Genomic DNA, 7,250 nt, shown 5'->3' with positions numbered 1-7,250 from the left:
ACGTTATAGAGGCTAACATCTGTACTATATCTTCATGGGTATTAGATACCGGAAGTGCCTCACACATTTGTGGAAATGTGTAGGGACTAAGAAGAAGTAGGATGCTAGCTAAGGGAGAAGCGGATCTATGCGTCGGAAATGGAGCAAGAGTTGTTGCATTGTGTGTTGGCGTTTATGATTTGCATCTTCCTTCTGGACTTGTTTTAGAATTGAGTAATTGTTACTATGTTCCTGCGATTAGCAGAAACATTATTTCTATTTCATGTCTGGATTTGGATGGTTTTCGATTTGTGATTGAGAACTCGAGTTTGATGATTTATCGAGACGATATTTACTATGGTAATGGTTATCTAGTTAATGGTTTGTACGTCTTGAATGATCAGCCTTCAAACTCAACATCATCCATCTAACTCCAAAGTTAAGCGTGCTGACTCTGGAGCAATCTCAGGATGGGTGACCTACTGGGAAGTGTCTCGGTATGCATGCGAGTGAGGACAAAACACGCTGAAAGGTCTCGGGTTGCTGTGTGAGGGCAGTTTCGACAATTCGTAGCGGTCTCGGGTCGTTACAGATCTGATCAAAACCTGATCTTCCATGTCTTACAAAGCAGAATATAAAAGGTATAAAGATGTTACAACAGCTAGTTTTGTAATTAATGATCAACTCATGCATGAAAAGCACAATAAATGCATTGTTTGTCCCAAAACATGTGATGTCCAATGCCTTGTGTTCTAAACAGCTTCCTTTGTATTTCTTCAAGCATAATCCACGTCTAGGGTTCCCAAGATAGCCAAGTTGCACGTCTTCAATGATCCAAGAGAGATGTCGTTCGGATCGTTGGCTCGGAGTTCGTCCAATGTGCGAGAAACGAACGTATTGATACGTTGCCATACAGCTCGTGCCTTGGCTCGAGTAAGAGGTAGTTCGATTCGTGAAGAAGGCACTTGAGATATTCTTTCTTTTGGTTCTCCCTCAATTGTAGAATTGGTCAAGTGTTCTCCCGTGCTATCTGCAAGCTCCATATGCTCCGCAAGCTCCGTGTGCTCCTCCTTGTGCTCCTCCTCGTGCTCCTCCTCGATGTCCTCATCATTCCCTCCCTCTTGTGAAGATTTTTCCCTCCCTCTTGTGAAGATTTCGCCCACATAATGTATGAACCTGCATTAAAAGGAAGTAAATCAGTGATGTTAAATGTGCTAGAGACATTATAATTGCACGGTAGCTCAAGACGGTAAGCATTGTCATTAACTTTCTGAATCACTCGAAATGGACCATCGCCTCTAGGAGCTAACTTGGATTTACGCTTGTCGGGGAAACGCTCATATCGCAAATGTATCCAAACCCAATCTCCTTCCTTAATTTGGACAGCCTTGCGTCCCTTGTTCGCTTGGCGCGCATATTGCTCGGTCCTATGAGCAATGTTATCACGAACCGTTTGATGAAGTTGCTTAATAAATTCAGCCTTTTTCTCACCATCAAGGTTAACCATCTCGTCGTTTGGAAGGGCTATGAGATCTAGGGGAGTAATCGGGTTAAACCCATAGACGGCCTCAAAAGGGGAATGCCTTGTAGCGGAGTGTACGGCTCGGTTATAGGAAAATTCAATATGGGGTAAACAGTCCACCCAACTCCCTAACTTCTTACCGACGGTAGCTCGTAAAAGTGTTGACAAGGTACGATTCACTACCTCGGTTTGCCCATCCGTTTGCGGATGACAAGTGGTGGAATAGACGAGTTTAGTGCCGATCTTTTTCCAAAGTGTCCGCCAAAAGTGGCTTAGGAATTTTTAATCTCTATCCGAGACTATCGTCTTTGGTATACCGTGTAAGCGTACTACTTCCCTAAAGAATAGGTCAGCGACATGCTTAGCGTTGTCCGTTTTTGACAGTATAAAATGAGCCACTTTGGAGAACCGATCTATCACGACAAAGATGGAGTCCTTATGATTTATCTTGGGTAAATCTAGGACAAAATCCATCGATATGTCTATCCATGGGTGTGTAGGGATCGGTAATGGCATGTATAGTCCATGAGGATGTACTCGAGATTTCGCCCTATGGCACTCGATACACTTAGCACAATACATTTGAACATCTCTTTTGAGATGTGGCCAATAAAAGTGTTCTTGTACGATGACCAACGTTTTATCTACTCCGAAATGACAGCTAAGGCACCACCATGGGCCTCACGGAGTATCATATCTCGCATCGATCCTTGAGGGATGCATAATCTCTTATCTCGGAAGAGATATCCATCGTGTAAGAAAAATGGTTCATGTGCTCCATTCCTACATTCTTCTACGATGGCTTTGAAATCATGATCGGTCGGATATCGTTCTTTGAGAAGTTCGAATCCTAGCATTCGAGCCTCCATGACCGATAATAATACATGTCTTCGAGACAATGCGTCAACTACGATGTTTTCTTTACCGTTCTTGTATTTTATGATGTGAGGGAAGGTCTCGATGAATTCCAACCACTTAGCATGCCTTCTCTTAAGTGTGGTCTGTCCCTTAAGGTGCTTTAAGGTTTCATGATCAAAACGCACCACAAACACCTTGGCTAACAAGTAATGTTGCCAAACCTCTAAAGCTCTCACCAAAGCGTATAACTCTTTGTCATATGTGGGATAATTAAGAGTGGCCCCACTGAGTTTCTCACTAAAATATGCTATGGGCCTCTTCTCTTGCATTAGGACAGCTCCTATGCCGATCCCCGATGCGTCGCACTCTACTTCAAAGGTTTTGTCGAAGTTCGGAAGAACTAAGACGGGTGCGCTAGTGAGGCTGTCCTTTAGAGCTTTAAACGCTTTCTCTTGTGCTTCTCCCCATTCAAATGTCACGTCCTTCTTTATGACCGCGGTAAGGGGAGTTGCTATACTACTAAAGTCTCGCATGAATCGCCAATAGAAACTAGCCAAGCCATGAAAGCTACGCACTTGTCCTATCGTGGTAGGAGTCGGCCAATCCCTAATGGCTTTTATCTTTTCTTCGTCAACTCTCAGCCCTCTCGAACTGACCAAAAAACCTAAGAATATTATATCGTCCGTACAGAACGAACATTTCTTTAAGTTCGCATATAGGTTTTCTCTTCTAAGTGTGGTCAATACTTGTTCAAGGTGGGAGACATGGTCTTCTTCACTTCGACTACAAATGAGGATGTCATCAAAGTACACCACCACGAACTTTCCTATGAAGGCTCTCAAGACATGGTTCATGAGTCTCATAAATGTGCTCGGGGCATTAGTTAGCCCGAATGGCATAACAAGCCACTCATAAAGACCTTGTTTGGTCTTGAAGGCGGTTTTCCATTTGTCGCCCTCTCTCATCCGTACTTGATGGTAACCACTCTTTAAATCGAACTTTGAAAAGACCGTGGCTCCACTTAATTCATCAAGCATGTCATCTAGCCTAGGTATGGGATGCTTATATTTAACTCTTATGTTGTTTATCGCTTGGCAATCCACACACATGCGCCAAGTCCCATCTTTCTTTGGTACTAAAAGCACTAGAACCGCACATGGACTAAGGCTTTCTCGGATGTAACCTTTGCTCATAAGCTCTTGGATTTGTTTTTCGAGCTCCTTAGTTTCTTCGGGGTTCATCCTATAGGCTGGTCGGTTAGGCAAAGGTGCACCGGGTACGAGATCAATTTGGTGCTCTATCCCTCGTATCGGTGGAAGTCCAGCCGGTATCTCATCGGGGAAAATGTCCTTGAACTGCTCAAGAAGTCGGCTTATAGAAGGGCTATCATGGGACGTTTCGGTCCTTATGCTCATGAGGTCCTTGAAGACTAAGAGAAGTACATTTCGCTCTTGTTGAATAGCCTTACCGACTTGACTAGCTTTGAGATAGAAGTTAGCCTTCTTTGGCTCACTTTCCTTAGCTAGTTTGAGCTGCATCTCATGCACTTGAGATGGACTAAGAGGTGCTAGCGCAACTTTCTTTTTGTTATGAACAAAAGAATATTGGTTGGCTCGTCCGTCATGTGTCACCTCTCTATCAAATTGCCAGGGCATTCCTAAAAGTATGTGGCCGGCTTGCATAGGTACTATATCGCAAAGCACTTCATCTTGATACCTTCCTATGCTAAACGGAATCTTGACCCTTTCGGTCACTTTAATTTCCCCTTGGTTGTTTAGCCATTGAAGTTTGTACGGGTGGAGATGCTTCTCGGCTACTAGTCCTAATTTTTTGACCATATATGCGCTAGCAACGTTTGTGCAAGACCCGCTGTCTATAATCATACCGCATACCTTTCCTTGGATGGTACAACGAGTATGAAAGATGGTTTCTTTTTGGGCCATTTCGTCCGGGTTAGCTAACGTACTAAGCACTCGCCTTGTGACTAATAACTCTCCACTATCCGGATACTCGATCTCCTCTTCAAGTTCCCTACTCTCTTCCTCATCCATAGACTCGTACTCTCCTTTGTCCGTAATAATCATTACTCGAGAGTTTGGACATTCACGAGCTATGTGACCTCTACCTCGACATTTGTAACACATGATTTCGCGGGTCTTAGTGTCACGAGGCATTTCACAGGAGGGTTTTGCTCGGGAAATTTCCGTGGCCTTTCCTTTATCCCGTGCTTCTTGGGGACCTCCACTCTCGGGATTCTCTCGTCTAAGAGGTGGGGAGGGTCTGGTCATAGTGGAGTTTCTGGTAGGGTATGCTCGAGTCTTACTAAGCCTAGCGTTCTTTCGCTTTTCTTGTTGCTCGATCTGCACGGCTAAGTGTACAAGATCTTGAAGGTCACGGTAAGGATGGCGCTCAACGTTTCGAGCAATCTTTTCTTGCAGTCCATCTACGAACTGGGCCATCACCGTTTCCTCATCTTCGTCCAGCTCGAGTCGGCTCCTAATATGTTCGAATTCCTCGAAAAATTCTTCCACCGACCTAGTTCCTTGGGCTAGACGTCGATACCTTCTTTGAAGGTCTCTATGGAAGTGAGGTGGAACAAAACGCTTTCGCATGAGATTCTTCATCTCACACCACGTTTCAACCTGAGCGTAATGTCCTCGTCGACGCTCGACTACCTCACGATCCCACCACGTTAGAGCATTCTCGGCTAGTTGGGCGGCAGCATATTGTACCTTTTTACGCTCCGAATATGAATAACATTCATAAATGTTATCCATCTGTCGCTCCCAATCTAGATATGCCTCGGGGTCTACCTTTCCTAAGAAAATAGGAAGTTTAAGCTTAAGCTCGTTTCCTAAGAAAAGAGGAAGTTTAAGCTTAAGCTCATTTTGTCCTCGATGAGCTCGGGGTTGGGCTCGGTAAGGTTCATCTAAGTCGGGGTCATCGTATCTACGGTTCTCCCTATTCCTCTCTCTCGGTAACGCTCGTCTAATAGGTAGCTCATCACGATCAGAATCCTCATCCTCTATTCTACGTCTCGGTCTAGGGGCTCTAAGCCCTTGCGGCTCGTCATAATCCGATTCTTCTTCATGTACTGTAGCTCTTGCTCTAGGTGCTCTACGCCTAGGAGGTTCTGTTGGGTTTCCTGGGATCTCATGAGCGAATCTAATTCCTAAGAGATCGATTCTAGGGTTTGCGCAGCGGATATAAAACAAAAATTTTAATTAAACCCTAGAACCATGCTACTATTGAATCATAGAAACGTTAGAACGCTTACCTCAATCGATCCGGGGCCTGTATCAATTGATATGTTCGTCCGATCACTCTAGGCAGGAAGAATACCTCGCCCTCTACACGTATCCACACGTCGGGATGGATTCCAACACCTTGGAACTTGTCTGCTAGGACTAGAGATCTCGATCTCTCTTGTGTGCAAGGTTTTTGGAGGCTTAGGGTTTTATTTTTCTTCTTTTTTCTTCTTTTTTTTCTTTTTTTTTCTTTTTCTTTTTCTTCTTCTTTTTCTTTTACTTAAAACCCTAGAAGACATTATATAGACTATCCAAAAATCCTAATTTGACAAGGAATAGATTACTAGGAATCCTAATCTAATTAGGTTTCCTAAACCTATTAGAATTCTAATCTCATTAGGTTTCCTAGATGTAATAGAATTCTAATCTCATTAGGATTCCTATACATAACAGGATTCCTAATCCCATTAGGATTCATATTCCAATTAGGAATCTCAATCCAATTAGGATTCCTAATCGGGATAATTTAGCACACGTACTTGTCCATCCCTATTGTGTGTGACCCTGTAGGCTCATCCGGAATAGCAGTAAAACACAGAATCTCCATTCCGGGAATACAAGTCATAGGCGGTCTCTAGCAAGACACTATGACTACCTATCTCGAATAGAGTTTGTTTGTGATCATACGAAAGCCAGTGATGATTCCGACTGATGATCCTTTTGTATCGCGATATCATATGTCGAACATAAGGCATGGACAAGCCACCTTATCTGATTCGACTGCTTTCTCGTTCACTGAGTTCGACTGTCTGAAATAGACGACGTTCGTCTATAGTGCGGCCACACATTTCTACAGTCTTGCTCACACGAGGGGCCCAGCGATATCTCTCTCTTTTACGAGAGGTACAAATCCCGTATTGACTATCTACAATCCAGTACATGATTCGATAGTCCTCCTGTTATGCAGGACGTTTGACGTAATCAAAGCACGCAACTCCTCATGTTGGATTCTGTAGATATCTCAGATCTGAGGATCCAATCATGGAATCGTCGTATGAGATTCAAGTCATGACGCTAATCCATGTGACAATCTCATGCGGGTCAGTCCAGTATTCCGTTCTGCAACGAATACCTATGATTGTGATCGTATCCAATACCTATGATCATCTATGAATGATACTAAACTCCCTAGTCTTATGTCATTAAAGACGGGAGTTGTACCTCTCGTAAAAGAGAGAGATATCGCTGGGCCCCTCGTGTGAGCAAGACTGTAGAAATGTGTGGCCGCACTATAGACGAACGTCGTCTATTTCAGACAGTCAAACTCAGTTAACGAGAAAGCAGTCGAATCAGATAAGGTGGCTTGTCCATGCCTTATAAGCGAAAGAACCCAGATCCCATCAACGATCCAAACACATACTCAGACGATTTCACCTTATCAGGGAGATTATAGACAGAGGAGACGTGCACATTTGCAGAGTGTCGACAGATGACAACATTGCCGATCCATTGACGAAGCCTCTCCCTTCGTCGAAGCATGAGGGTCATGTTAGGGATATGGGCATTAGATGTTTAGCAGTTCATGATTAGAGCAAGTGGGAGATTGTTACTTTAGTGCTCTATGATGTACTGTTTATGAGCTT

General features: G+C 43.8%; 1 long non-coding RNA gene across 1 annotated transcript; it reads right to left on the bottom strand.

The window, feature by feature from the left end:
* Nucleotides 1-574: 574 nt before the first annotated feature.
* Nucleotides 575-5,678, bottom strand: LOC104822823. The gene is made up of 2 exons (XR_773257.1): nt 5,637-5,678; nt 575-1,155 (listed from the first exon to the last, which is right to left on the bottom strand). It is a non-coding gene; the product is annotated as an uncharacterized LOC104822823 (long non-coding RNA).
* Between the last annotated feature and the right edge of the window lie 1,572 nt (nt 5,679-7,250).

The sequence above is a fragment of the Tarenaya hassleriana genome, unplaced genomic scaffold (genome assembly GCF_000463585.1).
Source record: "Tarenaya hassleriana unplaced genomic scaffold, ASM46358v1 Cleome38, whole genome shotgun sequence".
Lineage (NCBI taxonomy): Eukaryota > Viridiplantae > Streptophyta > Magnoliopsida > Brassicales > Cleomaceae > Tarenaya > Tarenaya hassleriana.
Note: the sequence above shows the minus strand (reverse complement) of the source record. Positions and strands in the feature narration are given on the sequence as shown.